The sequence below is a fragment of the Montipora foliosa genome, chromosome 10, assembly GCF_036669935.1.
Source record: "Montipora foliosa isolate CH-2021 chromosome 10, ASM3666993v2, whole genome shotgun sequence".
Taxonomy (NCBI): domain Eukaryota; kingdom Metazoa; phylum Cnidaria; class Anthozoa; order Scleractinia; family Acroporidae; genus Montipora; species Montipora foliosa.
This window is the reverse complement of record NC_090878.1, coordinates 3,415,201-3,425,200: the sequence shown is the minus strand read 5'-3', so window position 1 is coordinate 3,425,200 and position 10,000 is coordinate 3,415,201. Positions and strand designations below refer to the sequence as shown.

Here is a 10,000-nt window from a genome sequence, read left to right as displayed (position 1 = left end):
CAAATTTCCTTGTACCTAAACGGTGCGCCGATTTTTGGTGGCAGTACCCATTTTACTGGACAGCTTTTAAGCCAAACAATAGGTAAGCAATTACCCGAATCACAAAGTAACTCTCCCAATCGACCTTAAAGTAATCTCTAATCTAAAAAAGATTTAGGACGTGACATCTATTTATTTACGTGCCCATTTTTATAATCTTATGTGAGAAAAATTTAACTAAAGTTACTGTATGTCGGTCGCCGTTTTCGGACACGTTATTAAAATTGACTCTTCGTCGTTGCTAAAAAAAACTACAGAACAAAAGCGAGGAGCAGTAAAAACATATTAAATTTATACCAGAGACATTTTAACAACAGGTGGTGCTGTCTTAATCCGCTTTTCGCCTGATTCTGTCTTCAAACTTTATTTTACATTAAAGATATATGCAAGCGATGTGTTATAGTCAGGTACAGACCTAGGGAAAAATTAAACTTGTTCTACTTTGAGCTCCGAAGCCACTCCTCGGTTCACCGGAAAATATCGAAATCATTGCTTTGAGTGAAATGTTCTTTGCCAGCAAAATTTCAGGATTTCACTGATGTGCATTTCTTGTTCAAGTGGCTGTAAGAGTTTGTGATGAAAATGTTTTGAACATATTAACTTCAGTGTAGTGATTTCCCTGGCCACGTTGGGTCTGTACTTCGTCTCTCTACCGCAATAAACTTGAAATTTGTGTATTGCAGAAAATAAATGCGAAAGTCATATTGAAACCGTGGATATGAGTGGATTCTCTAAAGCGATTTTACGTAGCCCGAAAAAAAGCCATGCTTGAACGACGCTGGAGTCAGGACTTTTTCTGTCCATTCAGTTTTGTTTTCTTCGTTTCCTGTCATTCGACAGACCCATTTCTGGAGGTATTTTTCGTCAGTTTAGATGCGAAGAAGGTATGACTTAAAAACAAGTCTTTTTTCAACTTTTAATCTCAAATATAAATATTGGTTTTGCTTGTACAGATTTTCGTTTTCAATTTCAACCCCAGAATAAATGCAACAATATTCCCGGCCACAGGAGAGGCCTTTCGCCCATGAGGGTACAAAACATGTTAACACTGATTCTCTACTCGTTTCTTTTCCCCTGCCAATCGACTCTTTTTGTAGCTTGAAAGTGCATGTTTTTCAGTTCAAATTGCTTCTGATCTTCTTCTTGTTTTCTTCTTAACTCTGACGGACCGACCCAAAATTTTAAGAAAGAAACATTCGACAGTAAACCGGAGGGGAAAAGATGGACGGCCTCAAGTTGTTTTATCAGCTGCGATGATAATGCGAAGATAGTTCGTTTAGAAAATCGTACAATTTCGTCTTAAACTGAAATAGGCTAATGGAGAAGGCTTGCCGCGTTTGGAGTAAGTTTAATAAAAAGGCTCTCCTTAGATCATGAGTTGATAATAAAACGATTCCCAATGTGAGAACGCAAGTTACACGACTTAATGATTTGAAGCAGATGTGAGATCGCGGAGAAACAAATTATACACCAAAATTGAAAAGGAAAGGTGGTATGGTTTGCCACAAGAAAAATTCGTTTTACTTTTTTCACAGAAAAAGTTTCGATCAAATGCCATAAAAATCCAGACAAAGACAAGTAAGCTGCAAACAATGGAGAGAGTGAAAAATAGTAAACAAGAAAGTCCGTAAAAAAGGGCTGCCCCAGTGAAACAATAATGAACGCGTCGAGCCTCGTCTATTTATGGATAAACATCAGGACTAAAAAAGGATCAATCTTTTTTTCTGGATTACCTTCCCACTCAAGCGCAAGTATTGCTCTACAACTTTTTTCGGTGAGAAGTTGAGGTTCTAGCAGACATGTTCGAGAGCTTACCGGAACAAGACAATAAAAATCTGCCAAATGTTCATGATTTCAATTATATTCGTTGACTTAAAAAAACACAGTAATTATTAAATTCTGTTTTTATTTCCGTCCAAGGCACAACGAGAAGGGGAAAATCACCGCGGTGCCTCTTGTAATCATGCTGTCATTGCAAATAGTTCACACGCCAACGTTCTTATTGACCAATCAGGAGATACGGTTATTATTTTTCGCAAGTTATTAAAAGTATTCGAAAAGCTTTTCGAATTAAAACAAGCTTATGAACATAAGAAACTTAAAAGGGCTAAACGACAATTTTTTTCCTTTTGTATTTCTTTTCTTTGTACAGTAAGATTTAATTGTAAGCAAATGGCATAATAATTCTCTCGTGAACCTCCGAAAATCTGGCAGATTTCTCTATAAAAGACTGCAGAGAGATTCCTCACTTATCTTCACATATCACCCATTATCCTAACAGTATTCTAGCCTATAGAGCTGAACAAAAAGTACGAAAAATGAAGGCTTCCCTAGTTCTTTTCACTTTTCTAATATTCGCCATTTTAACACAGAAAACGGAGTGCTTTACGGCTGGTATTGGAAACGTTGGTGTTAAGGGAAAACGAGAATTTCAGGTATCTTTTTATCTGCTTTCTTCTTACTGATAAAAACGCTACTAAAGAAAGTCCCTGACACAGACTGAGTTTAATTTCAGTTTGACTCGGTAACTTGTGAAATGAAAGTAGAAATAACCGAGAATGACTTTTGGACATAAAACTTCGAAAAAGGGCAAACGAATGGTGGGCAATTTGTGGAATTCAATTTAACGACAGGAATCATATGGTACTTAATAGTAAACAGCACCACAGTAAAGTACCGCTCAGTAGCTTTCATTTGAATGGTCACACTTAGGATTTCACCCAGATTCAAAAGATAGAACCACTTTGTACAGCATAATAAACATCACAACATGAAAGTACTGCTCAGTAGCTTTCATTTGAATGCTCACACTTTAGGATCTACCACACAGATTCAAAAGATAGAACCTTTTTTTTTTTTTACAGCATAATAATCAGCACCAGAGGAAAGCATTGCTCAGCGGCTTTCATTTGAGAATGATCACGCTTTAGGATTACACCCACAGACTTAAATTATACAACATAATTATCTGATTCACAGTACCACAGAAAGGTAGCGCTCAAAATCTTTAACATGAATGATTTCTTCCGCAGACTCGGAGGTTAGAAGCGTATTTTGCAAAAGAACTATAGGATACTAGCCTCCTTTGCAGCCGTTTTTTGTGTCGGTCCCATTCTCCCTCCCCACGCTTGAATTTGAATTAGAATTAGCTCACTTTACAGACTGGCTTAAGGATTTCACGGGCAACCTGTTCAAGCTAATAGCGACCACTGTCTTTTGCTACTTCTAGGCACAGCAAGCTCTTGAACGCATTTGCAGAGAAACAATCGAGATTTGTACAAAAGCAGGCAAAAACAGTTTGAGACGGACGACATCGGAAAGCGAAAGAAAAAAGGCAACGAGTCAATAAAGAAAAAGTATATCTGCTGACGAAATACTGCAAACAAGCAACAAATGAACCATGGGATTTGTATCCTGAACGTGACCACGAAAAATTTACTGTCAGGACCTCTTTGATCTCTGTACAAAATCTTTTATTATAATTGTAAATTACGAAGCGTTAATTTCAGTATTTTGTGAAAGTAAAAACTCTCAAAGACAATTAGATGTGAAACAATAAATGGAGTATGTATTAGCTGTGGATGTTATGTGGCAGTTGAGAGAAAATTTGGGCCGAGAGAAATCTGGGACGGGAACAAAATGGCTTGATAATGAGGGGAAAGAAAGTTCACGCGAATATCCGGGTTTGTTCTTCAAAGGCGGGTGAAAGACCAGCGAAAGACCCCGAATACTGTCCGTAAGCCAGATTCACGCCCATGTCGTGTTAACTGTTTTAAGGTTAAAAACAAAGAGTATTTTTTACCATCGCTCCATCTTTCGAAATACGAGATCAAGCGTGCAGGGAAACGCGTTCAGAAAGTGGAGGTTTGTGAGAAGTTACCCTTGAAAACTCACTCTCATATTCCTTCCCCCCCCCTCCCGGGTTGGCCTTGCCGAAGTGAACAAACCGTAGGCCTTTTCTTTAACCGTTTCCCTCATATCCCGAATTGATAGAAACTATATTGGGGCGGTATGGACCAATTCCCTCAAACAACATCGTAAAACAAGACGCCTAGTGGGCGTTTCGGTGGGATGCAGTTCTTGATGTGTCACGTTACGGTCGTTCACAATTGTCACCGAGGCCGAGTGAGAATCATACGCCCAGTGCTGGAAGCGCTTAGGAAGCTTTGTACCTCGTTTGTTAAACTGTAGATGGACTCGGAAGACGAAGCCGGAAAATAGAGCATGAGAACTTAAACTTGTTGTAAAAGCTGGAGTGAATTGCTATTGGTTTAGTTTTAAGCTTCACTTTTCGACATTGACAATGTGATTTTCATTTGATTCACATTTAGTACCGCAGTCATCAAAATCACTTTGCGTACAAGTACTATTATGTTCATGCTTACTCGCCTCGCGTGCTCCGCGGCAAGGGCATCGTGGCAATGCCACACCGAGATTAGGCTGCCGACGAAGAAAGAAAATATGATTTAAGGACAAAGCGGTGGGAATTTTTTTCCGAAGAGAAGAGTAAGGTTTTTGGCAAAAAGTAGAACGAAAAAGAGTTTGTGCATTGACAGGAAAAAATAGCGGTGCGAGTTTTTCACCAAATAGAAAACTAACTGATTTTATGTAAAAGGCCGCGATTCCAGTATCATAATGCAAGTTGCACAGTGATAGCGCGGTCAAACCGGAATAAGAAGTTAAATGAGGAATATATGCCAAAGGGAACGACTGTTCCATTTGGTGTCTAGTGAAACGGCCGGTTATTTCATTTTTTCTTGAATTGTTTCGCACTTCTGCAAAACCATTCAGTGAAAATCAAAGTCAAATGGAACGAGGCGTTGAGAGGTGATAAACTTTTTGAGAAGAGGGTTTTGTTTGATTGACAGCACTTACATGTAAATGGGGGTTGGGTGAGCTAATGAATGTGTCGAAAACGTTTATTTTTATGATGAAAAAATGAATAAATTGTTCGAGTGAGGCCTTGAGCAGTTTTTTAAATTAATCCAAGCTTTCGCTGATGTACGGCATCATCATTCCCTGATGACGCCGTAGATCGGCGAAAGCTTGGATCACATTTTTTTCAAAAGCAGCTCAAGGAGTCACTCGAATAATTTTTTTTTTCTAAAATACGCTCCTAAAGGACAACATCAAACGTATGTTTGGTTTTATAATTTTCATCTTTTAACTACTTTTAACCTAATAAAAAATAAGTTATTTTAAACTTCAAGCAAATATTATAGATATTAATGTTTACTTATTGCAGGTTATTTCGCATCTGCATACAAGGATGCAGTAATAAAATATATAATTGTTCTGTGCATTGCATTTATTTGAACGTGCGGCTTGCAAAGTTTCACCAACCTGTGCCTTTTGGTGCACAAGTTACCATAGCTGAGCTAACTAAAGCAATGGCAAAATACTAGTGATTTCTCCTCCTGGAGGTAAACTGCTTGCTCTAGTGCAGCTGTATAAACGATTCTAACCTTTTGGGTACCATCCCTTCATAATTAAGGTTCTCGAGAACAATCTTCCGGGCTGCGAGGCACTGGAGACAAGGCACGTGATCAGCAGCACGGATAACGCGACGAACTTTTTTGCACCGAGCAAGATCAAGAGCAGTCTTGCCAAAAGAATTACGCGCGTCCATGTGTGCACCGTTGTCGAGAAGACAAGACAGGACATCTCTTTCCGCGTGGCCTTTAGTGAGGAGTATATGAAGTGCAGTGTTGCGATCACGATCCACGGCGCTTAGATGAACAACCGTTGTCTAGTAAAAGTTCGCACACGCGAAGACTCGGAAAATGAAGGTGTTCTTTCAAAGAACTGATTTCCTCAGTTTTGGAGTTCACGGCGAGGTGGAGGAGAGTTGAACCCGTTGTTAGTGCGCAGGCCTGCCCGCGCAACCGCCTTTGCTGTCTCCATGGTAACTAATAACTCATGCTCAGCGGACGCAACTTCCGACAAGGCAGACAAGTAGTGAAGAAGATAGATCATCATTTTGTCTCTAGCTTCGTAAAGCGCAGGGTAAGTTCGTAGGCCGTGAAGGACACTTTCAATTACGCGATGCACAGTCTTAAAATGGAGGACGCTTCCGCTACGGCTTAGTACGAAACCGAAAGCATCCGCGAAACAACGGAAGGTGTTCAAAACGTCCTCTACCTCATCTGGTGAGGCAGAGAGCAATTTCAGTTGTATCTCCAAAACATAAAGCCAGATGTTTAAACTGCGGCAAAACTCGCCAATCTGGGCAAACCTTTCGCCAATAGTCCCCAAGAGGGCGGGGAGACGCGAATGTTTGTCACCCAAGACGCGGTCACAAATCTGCAGGGCTTGCGCAGTTACGGCGCTAGGATTCGACTCAAATGACGACAAATCACTGGGCAGTCTTGCTTCTAAGAAAAATTCCAGCGGAAATTCGCTTGGTTCCATCTCAGGAAGAGCGAGGCCGTGAGTGCGACGAAACACAAGTGCCTCATGCCAGAACCCCACCACGGCAGATATATCCCAGTCACGTGATATCTCTTTAGCCAATAGACCTACACCTAGCAACTCGAGAGCTTCAATTTTGTCTTTCACTGGGAATCCGCTGACCGTGTTGACCAATGTGCGCGTCATAGCCTCTGAGCCTTCAAGAGCTGCGGCTCTGAGCGCCGTGTCACCATCTTGGTTCTTCTGTAATGGGCCTCTGTTGTCTAAGGCCAGCAAATAAGTCATGGACAAGAGATCACCCGATCGCGCGCACTTGTGAAACACCGTGTCACCTGTGGAGTCCTGGAGCGAGGTGCTGAGCTCCAGTCCTCTTCCGTGTAGCAGTTCGAAAGCTTGTCCGCACCAGTTCTTACTCTTCAATGCAACTGTGACTGGGGTGTCACCTACCAAGTTCTGCAAGAATTAAAATTAAACGAAATTATTACATTTCCGTCCTTTGCTCCAATAACAGCTACATGAAATATAGAAGTGATTGCATCAATGATGTCATAATTTCCTACTTATACAACCTACCATACCACTGTTTAGACACGACTAGAATAAGAAAATATAAAGACCATCCAAATGAAGAGAACTACCTTAATTTCTGTGTATATGCCTGTGCTTAACAACTGTTCCAAGCACTTCTTGTGTCCACTAAATTCCCGATAATGCCTCACACAAATGTGCAAAGCAGTGTCCCCATCATTGTTTTTCTGATCCACTAAAACCCCTTTCCTGAGCAAAAGTGGTACAATTCTATCTTGGCCGCGCCTACAGCAAATCATGAGTGGTGTAACGCCATTTTTGTCTGCAATATTTGGATCAGCGCCTTCATCCAGCAGAATCCGAACGATCTCTACGCTTCCTTTCTCGCATGCCATCATCAGGCAAGTCTCGCCATTTTCATTACCAACATCTATATCCATTCCTTTGGAATTAGTGGAAAGAAGCCTAGACAACTTTGTTGTCCAGCCAAGCCGCGGAACTTCAGTGCTGAGCTAAGCTCACTCTTCAGCTTGGACTTACAAGCATTGCGCAAGAGTGCTGTTACTATGGAGACATAGCCCTTTGCACAGCAAGCATGACTGCGGTACTTCCTCGTTCAGTAGCCTTGGTCAAGTCTGCTTTATAGTCTATAAGTGATGCAGGCTGGCAATATCGTTTGATAGAGCACAGAAATGTGCTGCCGTCAAACCCTTGTCAGATTTTCATCCACGGTAGCACCTCTCTTCAACAGAAACAGAACCACATCGGGGTGATTTTTCTCACAAGCCAGCATCAATGGAGTGATGCCTTCCGATGTCTTTGCATTCACTGCTGTACCATCTGGGGCTGGCAAAAGTTCGTGTAACAGCATAAGGTTATTTGCAGCAGTAGCGCAATGAATCATTGAGAAACCTTGATTATCACGCACATTCATGTTTGCACCTGCTGTGCGTAAGAGTCCAAATGTACCAAGATGCCCATTCCAACATGCAACCATGATGCAAGTATTACCATCCTGATTGCGTTTATTCACATCTGCACCATGAGTAATCAGGCATCTTATAACCTTCAAAACAAACACCTTGTTAGAATCCACTGGATGTCATCTGTGAATTTGGAATGATTTAAGGTGCTCAAATCGGTTTCAACACTGGAAAGAAATTTTCTTATTAGAAGGACTGACACTACAAACACTTTATCACTTCACATCAATGTTATGGTACCATATCAAACACCAATTATTGCTGAATTTTATTCATAGGCCTCCAGCTGATCCATATTAGGAGAAACTCTGCCCTCTGTCTTGATTAGGGCTATTGACCTCCTGCCTCCCAAAGGGACGTAAACATATGTGAAACAACTATATGATTGCAGTGGGCTAGGTATATGAATACTAATGTTCATTTAGACTCGTCTATGTTTTTGTGGAAAGATGGGTCTCCGATAGCCAAGCAGTTCCATTTAAAAGCCAAGCAGGTGGTTTCCATAGTGTAGTGGTTATCACGTCTGCTTTACACGCAGAAGGTCGTCAGTTCAAACCTGACTGGAAACACATCTGTTTTGATGGCCAATGAAAATGGGTAATGAAATATCCATACTCTAGGAAATGGTATTGTGCTTTGCAGAGCGTTCAAATAGGGAAGGGAGTATGCGTTTAAAGTCGCAAGATATCGGCAATTAAGATTATTTCCGCCTTTATCTCGAGTCACAAATGCATTGGTAGAAGGGTTGTATTTCCGTTTTTTATCCTCGAGTCACAAATGGGATTGGTTTAAAGGGTTTGAAGTGCCCGGTGTTGTAGCTTTCACCATCCCTCCAGACAGAAGATTCAATAGTAAAAGCAGTTTTGTTTAGTTACAATGGTAAGTATCTTTCATCCGTGGAGGGTGAAAACCTCTTTGAAAATGAATTTCAGATCATGCATATTCAATCAGTCTGATTACATTAAACAGTTAACTTAGCTATCTCGAATGGTTGGTGAGTGATTTTAAAAAGGCCTAAGTCATGTGATTTCTAAGGGGTTTGGAGACTCATTTGGCCTCATTTCACTTTTACCTTCTTACCTCCGTTACCTTGTTGATCTTGTTCTCTGTTACATGACTTGTTACTGCTTGTTACTCTCGTTTAATAACTTCTTAACAAGGTCAACCGAGCACACACAACAATTACATGATACAAGTGAAAACCAATGGGACAAGCGCACCGCAGAAAAAAAAAATATCCATCCAGGACATGGTGGTGGCTTTTGCCTTTTTGAAACTTTTTATTAGGATGGTACTAAGTCACCTTAGAAGTCTTAATTTGAAAACGCTTAGGTTTTGGTTTAACACCGGCATATATGCTCAAACAGCGATTCTCGCTATCCGAAGAGAAAATTTGGCAACTGACCGTGAATTCAAGAGCAAATGAACAGGCGGAAGATAAGGGAAAAGGAAATTATTTCCTTGAGCCTCAATTCAGTATTCCTTCAATCTTTGACAACTGAAAACTATAATGACTAGCAATTATTGACCACAAGAAAGAGGTACTCTTTTTGAACGCAAATTGACTGTCCTCCGATAACAAGGCAAATTTTAATTTCGTTGTAAGGGAGTTTTTTTTTTTTCATTTCGTAGTACTAAGTACCCTGCGAGCAGAGTCTCTTTCGATATAGACTCTGCCAGCCGGCTCGACATTTCGTGTTGAGCATGCGTTAAAAATTCAAACGTATTCGGGTGTCAGTCACGCGTGACTAGTTACCGCAAATCCACAAAACCAAAACAAACAGTAGCGGATATTTTCGAACAACTCTGGCAAACACACGACAACCAAGGAATCATTTCCTCAAGATAGTTCAAGTTTTTAAATTGCCATTTTAATTTTTACTGAAAAAATTAATAGGTTTCTCAATTCTGGTAAACTAGCTTCTGTAACCGACATACGGAAAAATTCTCATGGGAATTTAGACAGTTTAAAAATTGTCACGCTGTTGTAAATTTAAAAAATATTGTTGACGCGTGGCGATTGATCATGCGCACAAATA

General features: G+C 40.5%; 1 long non-coding RNA gene, 1 other non-coding gene and 1 pseudogene across 2 annotated transcripts; 2 read left to right on the top strand and 1 right to left on the bottom strand.

Moving 5' to 3' along the window:
* Positions 1-2,212: 2,212 nt before the first annotated feature.
* Positions 2,213-3,619, top strand: LOC137973689 (uncharacterized). Its single transcript, XR_011117299.1, has 2 exons — positions 2,213-2,474; positions 3,269-3,619. It is a non-coding gene; the product is annotated as an uncharacterized lncRNA (long non-coding RNA).
* A 370-nt stretch (positions 3,620-3,989) lies between these two features.
* On the bottom strand, positions 3,990-8,574 carry LOC137974225 (protein fem-1 homolog A-like; annotated as a pseudogene).
* Trnav-uac (transfer RNA valine (anticodon UAC)) lies at positions 8,458-8,530 on the top strand. The gene has a single exon. It is a non-coding gene; the product is annotated as a tRNA-Val (tRNA).
* Positions 8,575-10,000: the final 1,426 nt, after the last annotated feature.